General features: G+C 43.8%; 1 long non-coding RNA gene across 12 annotated transcripts in view; it reads left to right on the top strand.

Moving 5' to 3' along the window:
- Positions 1–19,209, top strand: part of LOC307181459 — a 1,863,373-nt gene that overhangs the window by 1,225,219 nt on the left and 618,945 nt on the right. The window lies entirely within an intron of this gene.

Here is a 19,209-nt window from a genome sequence, read left to right as displayed (position 1 = left end):
TACTGATATCTTATGATGTTTCTTTTTCTGTGTGACTTATTTCAGTTAGAATCATCATAACTGAATCCACTCACTGTGCTGCTAAGGGCCTGATGACACAGATTTCATTGCTGAGTGATATTGCTTTGTAAGTAAATACCACAACTTTTTTATCCATTTTTCACTTTCTGTGATATTGAACTTGTACGGTAAACGAGGTTCTTGTAAACGGAGGAGTCCCAAACTTTGGGGTGGCTGTGTCTTTTTGATTTTAATTTCCCTAAGCTATAGGACCATAAGTGGAAGTGCCCTAGGCTCTGTTGTTTCGTTTTTTAGATGTTTCAGGAAACACCATACACTTCTCCGGAGTGTCTGTTGGCAATTTACATCCCGCCCATCAGCATAACAAGGCTCCCAGTTCTCAATGGCCTGTTGCCTTTCTGGATTTTACACTTTTTTCAGATGGCCCTTTTGACCGGGGGGAAGTGAGACTTCATTGTAGTGCAGATTTCCTTTGCAAGCTTGCTTGGTTGGCCAAAAAGGGCGTATGCGTTTTTTCCTGAATATATTCAGGAAAAAACGCATACGCCCTTTTTGGCCAAGTGCATCATTGTGGACGTTCTGCCTCTTTTCCTATGCTTTCAATGCAATTCCAGTCTACCTCCTGAAATCGGTTTCCTGCAATTCTGCCCCGCTTTCAAGTCCTCTTGGCAGCCTTACTTCAGTATATTTTTGGACGATAGCTGTCGTTTATAACTCTGCAGGTTTGTGAATTGCAGTGCCCCTGAGCTCCTTTCTTCAACTCGCTTTCTTGTGACCTGGACGCAACTCCGCAGGATGGCTTCAGGCCCTAATCTGGTTCCGACCCGGCATGCTGAGCCTTTGGTTATTTCCTCTTCCTGGTGGGAAATGAGAGTTAAATTTGCCCGTCCAGGCACCTCCAGCTAGCCTCTCATTGGTTCTCGCTATTCCTGTTCATCTTCCGCAGAAATTGCAAACTGGGCCAAACAGGAGGTTAAATGCGCTGACTCTCCAAGTGGGGAGAGTGTTAGTAAAGCGTCTGGAATGTTGCACCCGAGTACCAGGGGAGGAAAACTGAGACATATTTGAACACGTCTCCTGTTCACATGGTTGATCATACTCTGGGTTCCACATGCATGTTTTAGCTGAAGGAAGAATACCTTAAACCTGGAGAGTTGAGACCCGTGTAATGGGTACCATGCAATATGACTTCAAAGGGTCTTCATTTGCTCACCGAACCTCTCCAATCCTATCACTGCTGCGTTTATGCCCCTGTACACACGCTTGATTCTCTTTTGGAGACATAGCAATCCATAGGTTTTAAGATACTTACTAGTCAGGTACATTCTTAGGCGTTTAATATGGGGTGTTGAGTCCATTTCGTTGAGCAAGGAGTAGCTCTTGTCTATTCCATATTTGGCTTAAGGAACTTTATCTGTGCTCATTTCAATCTCTGGTTTTATGCAGCACCCCAACTCACCTTTCCCCTTAAGCAAGCATAAGTTGCTTTTCTAAATTTGAGACCCTGTTCTGTTTTGGAATGCAGTTCCTGTGTAGCCAAGTTTACATTCCGTGTATTAGTGATATCTTATGATGTTTCTTTTTCTGTGTGACTTATTTCAGTTAGAATCATCGTACCTGAATCCACTCATTATGCTGCTACGGGCCTGATGACATAGATTTCATTGCTGAGTGATACTGCATTGTACGTAAGTACCACAAGTTCTTTATCCATTTTTCACTTTCTGTGATATTGAACTTGTACGGTAAACGAGGTTCTTGTAAACGGAGGAGTCCCAAACTTTGGGGTGGCTGTGCTTTTTGATTTTAATTTCCCTAAGCTATAGGACCATAAGTGGAAGTGCCCTAGGCTCTGTTGCTTCGTTTTTTAGATGTTTCAGGAAACACCATACACTTCTCCTGAGTGTCTGTTGGCAATTTACATCCCGCCCATCAGCATAACAAGGCTCCCAGTTCTCCATGTCCTGTCCTGCCTTTCTGGATTTTACACTTTTTTCAGATGGCCCTTTTGACCGGGGGGAAGTGAGACTTCATTGTAGTGCAGATTTCCTTTGCAAGCTTGCTTGGTTGGCCAAAAAGGGCGTATGCGTTTTTTCCTGAATATATTCAGGAAAAAACGCATACGCCCTTTTTGGCCAAGTGCATCATTGTGGACGTTCTGCCTCTTTTCCTATGCTTTCAATGCAATTCCAGTCTACCTCCTGAAATCGGTTTCCTGCAATTCTGCCCCGCTTTCAAGTCCTCTTGGCAGCCTTACTTCAGTCTATTTTTGGACGATAGCTGTCATTTATAACTCTGCAGCTTTGTGAATTACAGTGCCCCTGAGCTCCTTTCTTCAACTCTCTTTCTTGTGACCTGGCCGCAACACCGCAGGATGGCTTCAGGCCGTAATCTGGTTCCGGCCCGGTATGCTGAGCCTTTGGTTAATTCCTCTTCCTGGTGGGAAATGAGAGTTAAATTTGCCCGTCCAGACACCTCCAGCTAGCCTCTCATTGGTTCTCGCTATTCCTGTTCATCTTCCGCAGAAATTGCAAACTGGGCCAAACAGGATGTTAAAGGGACTGACTCTCCAAGTCGGGAGAGTGTTAGTAAAGCGTCTGGAATGTTGCACCTGAGTACCAGGGGAGGAAAACTGAGACATATTTGAACACATCTCCCGTTCACATGGTTGATCATACTCTGGGTTCCACATGCATGTTTTAGCTGAAGGAAGAATACCTTAAACCTGGAGAGTTGAGACCCGTGTAATGGGTACCATGCAATATGACTTCAAAGGGTCTTCATTTGCTCACCAAACCTCTCCAATCCTATCACTGCTGCGTTTATGCCCCTGTACACATGCTTGATTCTCTTTCGGAGACATAGCAATCCATAGGTTTTAAGATACTTACTAGTCAGGTACATTCTTAGGCGTTTAATATGCGGTGTTGAGTCCATTTCGTTGAGCAAGGAGTAGCTCTTGTCTATTCCATATTTGGCTTAAGGAAATTTATCTGTGCTCATTTCAATCTCTGGTTTTATGCAGCACCCCAACTCACCTTTCCCCTTAAGCAAGCATAAGTTTGTTTTCTAAATTTGAGACCCTGTTCTGTTCTGTAATTCAGTTCCTCTGTAGCCAAGTTTACATTCCGTGTATTACTGATATCTTATGATGTTTCTTTTTCTGTGTGACTTATTTCAGTTAGAATCATCATACCTGAATCCACTCATTGTGATGCTAAGGGCCTGATGACACAGATTTCATTGCTGAGTGATATTGCTTTGTAAGTAAATACCACAACTTCTTTATCCATTTTTCACTTTCTGCGATGTTGAACTTGTACTGTAAACGAGTTTCTTGTAAACAGAGGCGTCCCAAACTTTGGGGTGGCTGTGTCTTTTTGATTTTAATTTCCCTAAGGTATAGGACCATAAGTGGAAGTGCCCTAGGTTCTGTTGCTTTGTTTTTTAGATGTTTCAGGAAAGACAATACACTTCTCCCGAGTGTCTGTTGGCAATTTACATCCCGCCCATCAGCATAACAAGGCTCCCAGTTCTCCATGGCCTGTCCTGCCTTTCTGGATTTTACACTTTTTTCAGATGGCCCTTTTGACCGGGGGGAAGTGAGACTTCATTGTAGTGCAGATTTCTTTGCAAGCTTGCTTGGTTGGCCAAAAAGGGCGTATGCGTTTTTTCCTGAATATATTCAGGAAAAACGCATACGCCCTTTTTGGCCAAGTGCATCATTGTGGACGTTCTGCCTCTTTTCCTATGCTTTCAATGCAATTCCAGTCTACCTCCTGAAATCGGTTTCCTGCAATTCTGCCCCGCTTTCAAGTCCTCTTGGCAGACTTACTTCAGTCTATTTTTGGACGATAGCTGTCATTTATAACTCTGCAGGTTTGTGAATTACAGTGCCCCTGAGCGCCTTTCTTCAACTCGCTTTCTTGTGACCTGGCCGCAACACCGCAGGACGTCTTCAGGCCCTAATCTGGTTCTGGCACGGCACGCTGAGCCTTTGGTTAATTCCTCTTCCTGGTGCGAAATGAGAGTTAAATTTGCCCATCCAGACACCTCCAGCTAGTCTTTCATTGGTTCTCGCTATTCCTGTTCATCTTACACAGAAATTGCAAACTGGGACAAACAGGAAGTTAAAGGGACTGACTCTCCAAGTGGGGAGAGTGTTAGTAAAGCGTCTGGAATGTTGCACCCGAGTACCAGGGTACGAAAACTGAGACATATTTGAACACGTCTCCCGATCACATGGTTGATCATACTCTAGGTTCCACATGCATGTTTTAGATGAAGGAAGAATACCTTAAACCTGGAGAGTTGAAACCCGTGGAATGGGTACCATGCAATATGACTTCAAAGGGTCTTCATTTGCTCACGAACCTCTCCAATCCTATCACTGCTGCGTTTATGCCCCTGTACACATGCTTGATTCTCTTTCGGAGACATAGCAATCCATAGGTTTTAAGATACTTACTAGTCAGGTACATTCTTAGGCGTTTAATATGGGGTTTTGTGTCCATTTCGTTGAGCAAGGAGTAGCTCTTGTCTATTCCATATTTGGCTTAAGGAACTTTATCTGTGCTCATTTCAATCTCTGGTTTTATGCAGCACCCCAACTCACCTTTACCCTTAAGCAAGCATAAGTTGCTTTTCTAAATTTGAGACCCTGTTCTGTTTTGGAATGCAGTTCCTGTGTAGCCAAGTTTACATTCCGTGTATTAGTGATATCTTATGATGTTTCTTTTTCTGTGTGACTTATTTCAGTTAGAATCATCGTACCTGAATCCACTCATTATGCTACTACGGGCCTGATGACATAGATTTCATTGCTGAGTGATACTGCATTGTACGTAAGTACCACAAGTTCTTTATCCATTTTTCACTTTCTGTGATATTGAACTTGTACGGTAAACGAGGTTCTTGTAAACGGAGGCATCCCAAACTTTGGGGTGGCTGTGTCTTTTTGATTTTAATTTCCCTAAGCTATAGGACCATAAGTGGAAGTGCCCTAGGCTCTGTTGCTTTGTTTTTAGATGTTTCAGGAAACACCATACACTTCTCCCAAGTGGTTGTTGGCAATTTACATCCCGCCCATCAGCATAACAAGGCTCCCAGTTCTCCATGGCCTGTCCTGCCTTTCTGGATTTTACACTTTTTTCAGATGGCCCTTTTGACCGGGGGGAAGTGAGACTTCATTGTAGTGCAGATTTCCTTTGCAAGTTTGCTTGGTTGGCCAAAAAGTGCGTATGCGTTTTTTCCTGAATATATTCAGGAAAAAACGCATACGCCCTTTTTGGCCAAGTGCATCATTGTGGACGTTCTGCCTCTTTTCCTATGCTTTCAATGCAATTCCAGTCTACCTCCTGAAATCGGTTTCCTGCAATTCTGCCCCGCTTTCAAGTCCTCTTGGCAGCCTTACTTCAGTCTATTTTTGGACGATAGCTGTCATTTATAAGTCTGCAGGTTTGTGAATTACAGTGCCCCTGAGCTCCTTTCTTCAACTCGCTTTCTTGTGACCTGGCCGCAACACCGCAGGATGTCTTCAGGCCCTAATCTGGTTCCGGCACGGCACGCTGAGCCTTTGGTTATTTCCTCTTCCTGGTGGGAAATGAGAGTTAAATTTGCCCGTCCAGACACCTCCAGCTAGTCTCTCATTGGTTCTCGCTATTCCTGTTCATCTTCCGCAGAAATTGCAAACTGGGCCAAACAGGAGGTTAAAGGGACTGACTCTCCAAGTGGGGAGAGTGTTAGTAAAGCGTCTGGAATGTTGCACCCGAGTACCAGGGGAGGAAAACTGAGACATATTTGAACACGTCTCCCGATCACATGGTTGATCATACTCTGGGTTCCACATGCATGTTTTAGCTGAAGGAAGAATACCTTAAACCTGGGTAGTTGAAACCCGTGGAATGGGTACCATGCAATATGACTTCAAAGGGTCTTCATTTGCTCAGGAACCTCTCCAATCCTAACACTGCTGCGTTTATGCCCCTGTACACATGCTTGATTCTCTTTCGGAGACATAGTAATCCATAGGTTTTAAGATACTTACTAGTCAGGTACATTCTTAGGCGTTTAATATGCGGTGTTGAGTCCATTTCGTTGAGCAAGGAGTAGCTCTTGTCTATTCCATATTTGGCTTAAGGAACTTTATCTGTGCTCATTTCAATCTCTGGTTTTATGCAGCACCCCAACTCACCTTTACCCTTAAGCAAGCATAAGTTGGTTTTCTAAATTTGAGACCCTGTTTTGTTCTGTAATTCAGTTCCTGTGTAGCCAAGTTTACATTCCGTGTATTACTGATACCTTATGATGTTTCTTTTTCTGTGTGACTTATTTCAGTTAGAATCATCATACCTGAATCCACTCACTGTGCTGCTAAGGGCCTGATGACACAGATTTCATTGCTGAGTGATATTGCTTTGTAAGTAAATACCACAACTTCTTTATCCATTTTTCACTTTCTGCGATGTTGAACTTGTACTGTAAACGAGGTTCTTGTAAACAGAGCCGTTCCAAACATTGGGGTGGCTGTGTCTTTTTGATTTTAATTTCCCTAAGCTATAGGACCATAAGTGGCAGTGCCCTAGGCTCAGTTGCTTTGTTTTTTCGATGTTTCAGGAAACACCATACACTTCTCCGGAGTGGCTGTTGGCAATTTACATCCCGCCCATCAGCATAACAAGGCTCCCAGTTATCCATGTCCTGTCCTGCCTTTCTGGATTTTACACTTTTTTCAGATGGCCCTTTTGACCGGGGAGAAGTGAGACTTCATTGTAGTGCAGATTTCCTTTGCAAGCTTGCTTGGTTGGCCAAAAAGGGCGTATGCGTTTTTTCCTGAATATATTCAGGAAAAAACGCATACGCCCTTTTTGGCCAAGTGCATCATTGTGGACGTTCTGCCTCTTTTCCTATGCTTTCAATGCAATTTCAGTCTACCTCCTGAAATCGGTTTCCTGCAATTCTGCCCCGCATTCAAGTCCTCTTGGCAGCCTTACTTCAGTCTATTTCTGGACGATAGCTGTCATTTATAACTCTGCAGGTTTGTGAATTACAGTGCCCCTGAGCTCCTTTCTTCAACTCGCTTTCTTGTGACCTGGCCGCAACACCGCAGGATGGCTTCAGGCCCTAATCTGGTTCCGGTACGGCACGCTGAGCCTTTGGTTATTTCCTCTTCCTGGTGGGAAATGAGAGTTAAATTTGCCCGTCCAGACACCTCCAGCTAGCCTCTCATTGGTTCTCGCTATTCCTGTTCATCTTCCGCAGAAATTGCAAACTGGGCCAAACAGGAGGTTAAAGGCGCTGAGTCTGCAAGTGGGGAGAGTGTTAGTAAAGCGTCTGGAATGTTGCACCCGAGTACCAGGGGAGGAAAACTGAGACATATTTGAACACGTCTCCCGTTCACATGGTTGATCATACTTGGGTTCCACATGCATGTTTTAGCTGAAGGAAGAATACCTTAAACCTGGAGAGTTGAGACCCGTGTAATGGGTACCATGCAATATGACTTCAAAGGGTCTTCATTTGCTCTCCGAACCTCTCCAATCCTATCACTGCTGCGTTTATGCCCCTGTACACATGCTTGATTCTCTTTTGGAGGCATAGCAATCCATAGGTTTTAAGATACTTACTAGTCAGGTATATTCTTAAGAGTTTAATATGGGGTGTGGAGTCCATTTCGTTGAGCAAGGAGTAGCTCTTGTCTATTCCATATTTGGCTTAAGGAACTTTATCTGTGCTCATTTCAATCTCTGGTTTTATGCAGCACCCCAACTCACCTTTACCCTTAAGCAAGCATAAGTTGGTTTTCTAAATTTGAGACCCTGTTCTGTTTTGTAATTCAGTTCCTCTGTAGCCAAGTTTAAATTCCATGTATTACTGATATTTTTTGATGTTTCTTTTTCTGTGTGACTTATTTAAGTTAGAATCACCATACCCGAATCCACTCATTATGCTGCTACGGGCCTGGTGACATAGATTTCATTGCTGAGTGATATTGCTTTGTACATGAGTACCACAACTTCTTTATCCATTTTTCACTTTCTGTGATATTGAACTTGTACGGTAAACGAGGTTCTTGTAAACAGAGGCGTCCCAAACTTTGGGGTGGCTGTGTCTTTTTGATTTTAATTTCCCTAAGCTATAGGACCATAAGTGGAAGTGCACTAGGCTCTGTTGCTTTGTTTTTTAGATGTTTCAGGAAACACCATACACTTCTCCGGAGTGGCTGTTGGCAATTTACATCCCGCCCATCAGCATAACAAGGCTCCCAGTTCTCCATGTCCTGTCCTGCCTTTCTGGATTTTACACTTTTTTCAGATGGCCCTTTTGACCGGGGAGAAGTGAGACTTCATTGTAGTGCAGATTTCCTTTGCAAGCTTGCTTGGTTGGCCAAAAAGGGCGTATGCGTTTTTTCCTGAATATATTCAGGAAAAAACGCATACGCCCTTTTTGGCCAAGTGCATCATTGTGGACGTTCTGCCTCTTTTCCTATGCTTTCAATGCAATTCCAGTCTACCTCCTGAAATCGGTTTCCTGCAATTCTGCCCCGCTTTCAAGTCCTCTTGGCAGCCTTACTTCAGTGTATTTTTGGACGATAGCTGTCATTGATAACTCTGCAGGTTTGTGAATTACAGTGCCCCTGAGCTCCTTTCTTCAACTCGCTTTCTTGTGACCTGGCCGCAACACCGCAGGATGTCTTCAGGCCCTAATCTGGTTCCGGCACGGCACGCTGAGCCTTTGGTTAATTTCTCTTCCTGGTGGGAAATGAGAGTTAAATTTGCCCGTCCAGACACCTCCAGCTAGCCTCTCATTGGTTCTCGCTATTCCTGTTCATCTTCCGCAGAAATTGCAAACTGGGCCAAACAGGAGGTTAAAGGCGCTGAGTCTGCAAGTGGGGAGAGTGTTAGTAAAGCGTCTGGAATGTTGCACCCGAGTACCAGGGGAGGAAAACTGAGACATATTTGAACACGTCTCCCGTTCACATGGTTGATCATACTTGGGTTCCACATGCATGTTTTAGCTGAAGGAAGAATACCTTAAACCTGGAGAGTTGAGACCCGTGTAATGGGTACCATGCAATATGACTTCAAAGGGTCTTCATTTGCTCTCCGAACCTCTCCAATCCTATCACTGCTGCGTTTATGCCCCTGTACACATGCTTGATTCTCTTTTGGAGGCATAGCAATCCATAGGTTTTAAGATACTTACTAGTCAGGTATATTCTTAAGAGTTTAATATGGGGTGTGGAGTCCATTTCGTTGAGCAAGGAGTAGCTCTTGTCTATTCCATATTTGGCTTAAGGAACTTTATCTGTGCTCATTTCAATCTCTGGTTTTATGCAGCACCCCAACTCACCTTTACCCTTAAGCAAGCATAAGTTGGTTTTCTAAATTTGAGACCCTGTTCTGTTTTGTAATTCAGTTCCTCTGTAGCCAAGTTTAAATTCCATGTATTACTGATATTTTTTGATGTTTCTTTTTCTGTGTGACTTATTTAAGTTAGAATCACCATACCCGAATCCACTCATTATGCTGCTACGGGCCTGGTGACATAGATTTCATTGCTGAGTGATATTGCTTTGTACATGAGTACCACAACTTCTTTATCCATTTTTCACTTTCTGTGATATTGAACTTGTACGGTAAACGAGGTTCTTGTAATCAGAGGCGTCCCAAACTTTGGGGTGGCTGTGTCTTTTTGATTTTAATTTCCCTAAGCTATAGGACCATAAGTGGAAGTGCACTAGGCTCTGTTGCTTTGTTTTTTAGATGTTTCAGGAAACACCATACACTTCTCCGGAGTGGCTGTTGGCAATTTACATCCCGCCCATCAGCATAACAAGGCTCCCAGTTCTCCATGTCCTGTCCTGCCTTTCTGGATTTTACACTTTTTTCAGATGGCCCTTTTGACCGGGGAGAAGTGAGACTTCATTGTAGTGCAGATTTCCTTTGCAAGCTTGCTTGGTTGGCCAAAAAGGGCGTATGCGTTTTTTCCTGAATATATTCAGGAAAAAACGCATACGCCCTTTTTGGCCAAGTGCATCATTGTGGACGTTCTGCCTCTTTTCCTATGCTTTCAATGCAATTCCAGTCTACCTCCTGAAATCGGTTTCCTGCAATTCTGCCCCGCTTTCAAGTCCTCTTGGCAGCCTTACTTCAGTGTATTTTTGGACGATAGCTGTCATTGATAACTCTGCAGGTTTGTGAATTACAGTGCCCCTGAGCTCCTTTCTTCAACTCGCTTTCTTGTGACCTGGCCGCAACACCGCAGGATGTCTTCAGGCCCTAATCTGGTTCCGGCACGGCACGCTGAGCCTTTGGTTAATTTCTCTTCCTGGTGGGAAATGAGAGTTAAATTTGCCCGTCCAGACACCTCCAGCTAGCCTCTCATTGGTTCTCGCTATTCCTGTTCATCTTCCGCAGAAATTGCAAACTGGGCCAAACAGGAGGTTAAAGGCGCTGAGTCTGCAAGTGGGGAGAGTGTTAGTAAAGCGTCTGGAATGTTGCACCCGAGTACCAGGGGAGGAAAACTGAGACATATTTGAACACGTCTCCCGTTCACATGGTTGATCATACTTGGGTTCCACATGCATGTTTTAGCTGAAGGAAGAATACCTTAAACCTGGAGAGTTGAGACCCGTGTAATGGGTACCATGCAATATGACTTCAAAGGGTCTTCATTTGCTCTCCGAACCTCTCCAATCCTATCACTGCTGCGTTTATGCCCCTGTACACATGCTTGATTCTCTTTTGGAGGCATAGCAATCCATAGGTTTTAAGATACTTACTAGTCAGGTATATTCTTAAGAGTTTAATATGGGGTGTGGAGTCCATTTCGTTGAGCAAGGAGTAGCTCTTGTCTATTCCATATTTGGCTTAAGGAACTTTATCTGTGCTCATTTCAATCTCTGGTTTTATGCAGCACCCCAACTCACCTTTACCCTTAAGCAAGCATAAGTTGGTTTTCTAAATTTGAGACCCTGTTCTGTTTTGTAATTCAGTTCCTCTGTAGCCAAGTTTAAATTCCATGTATTACTGATATTTTTTGATGTTTCTTTTTCTGTGTGACTTATTTAAGTTAGAATCACCATACCCGAATCCACTCATTATGCTGCTACGGGCCTGGTGACATAGATTTCATTGCTGAGTGATATTGCTTTGTACATGAGTACCACAACTTCTTTATCCATTTTTCACTTTCTGTGATATTGAACTTGTACGGTAAACGAGGTTCTTGTAAACAGAGGCGTCCCAAACTTTGGGGTGGCTGTGTCTTTTTGATTTTAATTTCCCTAAGCTATAGGACCATAAGTGGAAGTGCACTAGGCTCTGTTGCTTTGTTTTTTAGATGTTTCAGGAAACACCATACACTTCTCCGGAGTGGCTGTTGGCAATTTACATCCCGCCCATCAGCATAACAAGGCTCCCAGTTCTCCATGTCCTGTCCTGCCTTTCTGGATTTTACACTTTTTTCAGATGGCCCTTTTGACCGGGGAGAAGTGAGACTTCATTGTAGTGCAGATTTCCTTTGCAAGCTTGCTTGGTTGGCCAAAAAGGGCGTATGCGTTTTTTCCTGAATATATTCAGGCAAAAACGCATACGCCCTTTTTGGCCAAGTGCATCATTGTGGACGTTCTGCCTCTTTTCCTATGCTTTCAATGCAATTCCAGTCTACCTCCTGAAATCGGTTTCCTGCAATTCTGCCCCGCTTTCAAGTCCTCTTGGCAGCCTTACTTCAGTGTATTTTTGGACGATAGCTGTCATTGATAACTCTGCAGGTTTGTGAATTACAGTGCCCCTGAGCTCCTTTCTTCAACTCGCTTTCTTGTGACCTGGCCGCAACACCGCAGGATGTCTTCAGGCCCTAATCTGGTTCCGGCACGGCACGCTGAGCCTTTGGTTAATTTCTCTTCCTGGTGGGAAATGAGAGTTAAATTTGCCCGACCAGACACCTCCAGCTAGCCTCTCATTGGTTCTCGCTATTCCTGTTCATCTTCCGCAGAAATTGCAAACTGGGCCAAACAGGAGGTTAAAGGGACTGACTCTCCAAGTGGGGGAGAGTGTTAGTAAAGCGTCTGGAATGTTGCACCCGAGTACCAGGGGAGGAAAACTGAGACATATTTGCACACATCTCCCGATCACATGGTTGATCATACTCTAGGTTCCACATGCATGTTTTAGCTGAAGGAAGAATACCTTAAACCTGGGTGGTTGAAACCCGTGGAATGGGTACCATGCAATATGACTTCAAAGGGTCTTCATTTGCTCACCGAACCTCTGCAATCCTATCACTGCTGCGTTTATGCCCCTGTACACATGCTTGATTCTCTTTCGGAGACATAGCAATCCATAGGTTTTAAGATACTTACTAGTCAGGTACATTCTTAGGCGTTTAATATGGGGTGTTGAGTCCATTTCGTTGAGCAAGGAGTAGCTCTTGTCTATTCCATATTTGGCTTAAGGAACTTTATCTGTGCTCATTTCAATCTCTGGTTTTATGCAGCACCCCAACTCACCTTTCCCCTTAAGCAAGCATAAGTTGGTTTTCTAAATTTGAGACCCTGTTCTGTTCTGTAATTCAGTTCCTGTGTAGCCAAGTTTACATTCCGTGTATTACTGACATCTTATGATATTTCTTTTTCTGTGTGAGTTACTTCAGTTAGAATCATCATACCTGAATCCACTCATTGTGCTGCTAAGGGCCTGATGACACAGATTTCATTGCTGAGTGATATTGCTTTGTAAGTAAATACCACAACTTCTTTATCCATTTTTCACTTTCTGCGATGTTGAACTTGTACTGTAAACGAGGTTCTTGTAAACAGAGCCATTCCAAACTTTGGGGTGGCTGTGTCTTTTTGATTTTAATTTCCCTAAGCTATAGGACCATAAGTGGAAGTGCCCTAGGTTCTGTTGCTTTGTTTTTTAGATGTTTTAGGAAACACCATACACTTCTCCCGAGTGGTTGTTGGCAATTTACATCCCGCCCATCAGCATAACAAGGCTCCCAGTTCTCCATGGCCTGTCCTGCCTTTCTGGATTTTACACTTTTTTCAGATGGCCCTTTAGACCGGGGGGAAGTGAGACTTCATTGTAGTGCAGATTTCCTTTGCAAGCTTGCTTGGTTGGCCAAAAAGGGCATATGCGTTTTTTCCTGAATATATTCAGGAAAAAACGCATACGCCCTTTTTGGCCAAGTGCATCATTGTGGACGTTCTGCCTCTTTTCCTATGCTTTCAATGCAATTTCAGTCTACCTCCTGAAATCGGTTTCCTGCAATTCTGCCCCGCATTCAAGTCCTCTTGGCAGCCTTACTTCAGTCTATTTCTGGACGATAGCTGTCATTTATAACTCTGCAGGTTTGTGAATTACAGTGCCCCTGAGCTCCTTTCTTCAACTCGCTTTCTTGTGACCTGGCCGCAACACCGCAGGATGGCTTCAGGCCCTAATCTGGTTCCGGTACGGCACGCTGAGCCTTTGGTTATTTCCTCTTCCTGGTGGGAAATGAGAGTTAAATTTGCCCGTCCAGACACCTCCAGCTAGCCTCTCATTGGTTCTCGCTATTCCTGTTCATCTTCCGCAGAAATTGCAAACTGGGCCAAACAGGAGGTTAAAGGCGCTGACTCTCCAAGTGGGGAGAGTGTTAGTAAAGCGTCTGGAATGTTGAACCCGAGTACCAGGGGAGGAAAACTGAGACATATTTGAACACGTCTCCCGTTCACATGGTTGATCATACTTGGGTTCCACATGCATGTTTTAGCTGAAGGAAGAATACCTTAAACCTGGAGACTTGAGACCCGTGTAATGGGTCCCATGCAATATGACTTCAAAGGGTCTTCATTTGCTCACCGAACCTCTCCAATCCTATCACTGCTGCGTTTATGCCCCTGTACACATGCTTGATTCTCTTTCGGAGACATAGCAATCCATAGGTTTTAAGATACTTACTAGTCAGGAACATTCTTAAGCGTTTAATATGGGGTGTTGAGTCCATTTCGTTGAGCAAGGAGTAGCTCTTGTCTATTCCATATTTGGCTTAAGGAACTTTATCTGTGCTCATTTCAATCTCTGGTTTTATGCAGCACCCCAACTCACCTTTCCCCTTAAGCAAGCATAAGTTGGTTTTCTAAATTTGAGACCCTGTTCTGTTTTGTAATTCAGTTCCTCTGTAGCCAAGTTTAAATTCCATGTATTACTGATATTTTTTGATGTTTCTTTTTCTGTGTGACTTATTTCAGTTAGAATCACCATACCCGAATCCACTCATTATGCTGCTACGGGCCTGGTGACATAGATTTCATTGCTGAGTGATATTGCTTTGTACATGAGTACCACAACTTCTTTATCCATTTTTCACTTTCTGTGATATTGAACTTGTACGGTAAACGAGGTTCTTGTAAACAGAGGCGTCCCAAACTTTGGGGTGGCTGTGTCTTTTTGATTTTAATTTCCCTAAGCTATAGGACCATAAGTGGAAGTGCACTAGGCTCTGTTGCTTTGTTTTTTAGATGTTTCAGGAAACACCATACACTTCTCCGGAGTGGCTGTTGGCAATTTACATCCCGCCCATCAGCATAACAAGGCTCCCAGTTCTCCATGTCCTGTCCTGCCTTTCTGGATTTTACACTTTTTTCAGATGGCCCTTTTGACCGGGGAGAAGTGAGACTTCATTGTAGTGCAGATTTCCTTTGCAAGCTTGCTTGGTTGGCCAAAAAGGGCGTATGCGTTTTTTCCTGAATATATTCAGGAAAAAACGCATACGCCCTTTTTGGCCAAGTGCATCATTGTGGACGTTCTGCCTCTTTTCCTATGCTTTCAATGCAATTCCAGTCTACCTCCTGAAATCGGTTTCCTGCAATTCTGCCCCGCTTTCAAGTCCTCTTGGCAGCCTTACTTCAGTCTATTTTTGGACGATAGCTGTCATTTATAACTCTGCAGGTTTGTGAATTACAGTGCCCCTGAGCTCCTTTCTTCAACTCGCTTTCTTGTGACCTGGCCGCAACACCGCAGGATGGCTTCAGGCCCTAATCTGGTTCCGGTACGGCACGCTGAGCCTTTGGTTATTTCCTCTTCCTGGTGGGAAATGAGAGTTAAATTTGCCCGTCCAGACACCTCCAGCTAGCCTCTCATTGGTTCTCGCTATTCCTGTTCATCTTCCGCAGAAATTGCAAACTGGGCCAAACAGGAGGTTAAAGGGACTGACTCTCCAAGTGGGGAGAGTGTTAGTAAAGCGTCTGGAATGTTGCACCCGAGTACCAGGGGAGGAAAACTGAGACATATTTGAACACGTCTCCCGATCACATGGTTGATCATACTCTGGGTTCCACATGCATGTTTTAGCTGAAGGAAGAATACCTAAAATCTGCGTAGTGGAAACCCGTGGAATGGGTACTATGCAATATGACATCAAAGGTCTCCATTTGCTCACTGAACCTCTCCAATCCTATCACTGCTGCGTTTATGCCCCTGTACACATGCTTGATTCTCTTTCAGAGACATAGCAATCTATAGGTTTAAGATACTTACTAGTCAGGTACATTCTTAGGCATTTAATATGCGGTGTTGAGTCCATTTCGTTGAGCAAGGAGTAGCTCTTGTCTATTCCATATTTGGCTTAAGGAACTTTGTGCTCATTTCAATCTCTGGTTTTATGCAGCACCCCAACTCACCTTTCCCCTTAAGCAAGCATAAGTTGGTTTTCTAAATTTGAGACCCTGTTCTGTTCTGTAATTCAGTTCCTGTGTAGCCAAGTTTACATTCCGTGTATTACTGATATCTTATGATGTTTCTTTTTCTGTGTGACTTATTTCAGTTAGAATCATCATACCTGAATCCACTCATTGTGCTGCTAAGGGCCTGATGACACAGATTTCATTGCTGAGTGATATTGCTTTGTAAGTAAATACCACAACTTTTTTATCCATTTTTCACTTTCTGTGATATTGAACTTGTACGGTAAACGAGGTTCTTGTAAACGGAGGAGTCCCAAACTTTGGGGTGGCTGTGTCTTTTTGATTTTAATTTCCCTAAGCTATAGGACCATAAGTGGAAGTGCCCTAGGCTCTGTTGTTTCGTTTTTTAGATGTTTCAGGAAACACCATACACTTCTCCGGAGTGTCTGTTGGCAATTTACATCCCGCCCATCAGCATAACAAGGCTCCCAGTTCTCAATGGCCTGTTGCCTTTCTGGATTTTACACTTTTTTCAGATGGCCCTTTTGACCGGGGGGAAGTGAGACTTCATTGTAGTGCAGATTTCCTTTGCAAGCTTGCTTGGTTGGCCAAAAAGGGCGTATGCGTTTTTTCCTGAATATATTCAGGAAAAAACGCATACGCCCTTTTTGGCCAAGTGCATCATTGTGGACGTTCTGCCTCTTTTCCTATGCTTTCAATGCAATTCCAGTCTACCTCCTGAAATCGGTTTCCTGCAATTCTGCCCCGCTTTCAAGTCCTCTTGGCAGCCTTACTTCAGTCTATTTTTGGACGATAGCTGTCATTTATAACTCTGCAGGTTTGTGAATTGCAGTGCCCCTGAGCTCCTTTCTTCAACTCGCTTTCTTGTGACCTGGACGCAACTCCGCAGGATGGCTTCAGGCCCTAATCTGGTTCCGACCCGGCATGCTGAGCCTTTGGTTATTTCCTCTTCCTGGTGGGAAATGAGAGTTAAATTTGCCCGTCCAGACACCTCCAGCTAGCCTCTCATTGGTTCTCGCTATTCCTGTTCATCTTCCGCAGAAATTGCAAACTGGGCCAAACAGGATGTTAAAGGCGCTGACTCTCCAAGTTGGGAGAGTGTTAGTAAAGCATCTGGAATGTTGCACCCGAGTACCAGGGGAGGAAAACTGAGACATATTTGAACACGTCTCCCGTTCACATGGTTGATCATACTCTGGGTTCCACATGCATGTTTTAGCTGAAGGAAGAATACCTTAAACCTGGAGAGTTGAGACCCGTGGAATGGGTACCATGCAATATGACTTCAAAGGGTCTTCATTTGCTCACCGAACCTCTCCAGTCCTATCACTGCTGCGTTTATGCCCCTGTACACATCCTTGATTCTCTTTTGGAGGCATAGCAATCCATAGGTTTTAAGATACTTACTAGTCAGGTACATTCTTAGGCGTTTAATATGGGGTTTTGAGTCCATTTCGTTGAGCAAGGAGTAGCTCTTGTCTATTCCATATTTGGCTTAAGGAACTTTATCTGTGCTCATTTCAATCTCTGGTTTTATGCAGCACCCCAACTCACCTTTCCCCTTAAGCAAGCATAAGTTGGTTTTCTAAATTTGAGACCCTGTTCTGTTTTGGAATGCAGTTCCTGTGTAGCCAAGTTTACATTCCGTGTATTACTGATATCTTATGATGTTTCTTTTTCTGTGTGACTTATTTCAGTTAGAATCATCATACCTGAATCCACTCATTGTGCTGCTAAGGGCCTGATGACACAGATTTCATTGCTGAGTGATATTGCTTTGTAAGTAAATACCACAACTTCTTTATCCATTTTTCACTTTCTGCGATGTTGAACTTGTACTGTAAACGAGGTTCTTGTAAACAGAGCCGTTCCAAACTTTGGGGTGGCTGTGTCTTTTTGATTTTAATTTCCCTAAGCTATAGGACCATAAGTGGAAGTGCCTTAGGTTCTGTTGCTTTGTTTTTTAGATGTTTCAGAAAACACCATACACTTCTCCCGAGTGGTTGTTGGCAATTTACATCCCGCCCATCAGCATAACAAGGCTCCCAGTTCTCCATGGCCTGTCCTGCCTTTCTGGATTTTACACTTTTTTCAGATGGCCCTTTTGACCGGGGGGAAGTGAGACTTCATTGTAGTGCAGATTTCCTTTGCAAGCTTGCTTGGTTGGCCAAAAAGGGCGTATGCGTTTTTTCCTGAATATATTCAGGAAAAAACGCATACGCCCTTTTTGGCCAAGTGCATCATTGTGGACGTTCTGCCTCTTTTCCTATGCTTTCAATGCCATTCCAGTCTACCTCCTGAAATCGGTTTCCTGCAATTCTGCCCCGCTTTCAAGTCCTCTTGGCAGCCTTACTTCAGTCTATTTTTGGACGATAGCTGTCATTTATAACTCTGCAGGTTTGTGAATTACAGTGCCCCTGAGCTCCTTTCTTCAACTCGCTTTCTTGTGACCTGGCCGCAACACCGCAGGATGGCTTCAGGCCCTAATCTGGTTACGGTACGGCACGCTGAGCCTTTGGTTAATTCCTCTTCCTGGTGGGAAATGAGAGTTAAATTTGCCCGTCCAGACACCTCCAGCTAACCTCTCATTGGTTCTCGCTATTCCTGTTCATCTTCCGCAGAAATTGCAAACTGGGCCAAACAGGCGGTTAAAGGGACTGACTCTCCAAGTGGGGAGAGTGTTAGTAAAGCGTCTGGAATGTTGCACCCGAGTACCAGGGTAGGAAAACTGAGACATATTTGAACACGTCTCCCGTTCACATGGTTGATCATACTCTGGGTTCCACATGCATGTTTTAGCTGAAGGAAGAATACCTTAAACCTGGAGAGTTGAGACCCGTGGAATGAGTACCGTGCAATATGACTTCAAAGGGTCTTCATTTGCTCACCGAACCTCTCCAATCCTATCACTGCTGCATTTATGCCCCTGTACACACGCTTGATTCTCTTTTGGAGACATAGCAATCCATAGGTTTTAAGATACTTACTAGTCAGGTACATTCTTAGGCGTTTAATATGCGGTGTTGAGTCCATTTCATTGAGCAAGGAGTAGCTCTTGTCTATTCCATATTTGGCTTAAGGAACTTTATCTGTGCTCATTTCAATCTCTGGTTTTATGCAGCACCCCAACTCACCTTTACCCTTAAGCAAGCATAAGTTGGTTTTCTAAATTTGAGACCCTGTTCTGTTTTGTAATTCAGTTCCTCTGTAGCCAAGTTTAAATTCCATGTATTACTGATATTTTTTGATGTTTCTTTTTCTGTGTGACTTATTTAAGTTAGAATCACCATACCCGAATCCACTCATTATGCTGCTACGGGCCTGGTGACATAGATTTCATTGCTGAGTGATATTGCTTTGTACATGAGTACCACAACTTCTTTATCCATTTTTCACTTTCTGTGATATTGAACTTGTACGGTAAACGAGGTTCTTGTAAACAGAGGCGTCCCAAACTTTGGGGTGGCTGTGTCTTTTTGATTTTAATTTCCCTAAGCTAT

The sequence above is a fragment of the Stenella coeruleoalba genome, assembly GCF_951394435.1.
Source record: "Stenella coeruleoalba genome assembly, contig: scaffold_37, whole genome shotgun sequence".
In the NCBI taxonomy this organism is placed as follows: Eukaryota; Metazoa; Chordata; class Mammalia; order Artiodactyla; family Delphinidae; genus Stenella; species Stenella coeruleoalba.
Note: the sequence above shows the minus strand (reverse complement) of the source record. Positions and strands in the feature narration are given on the sequence as shown.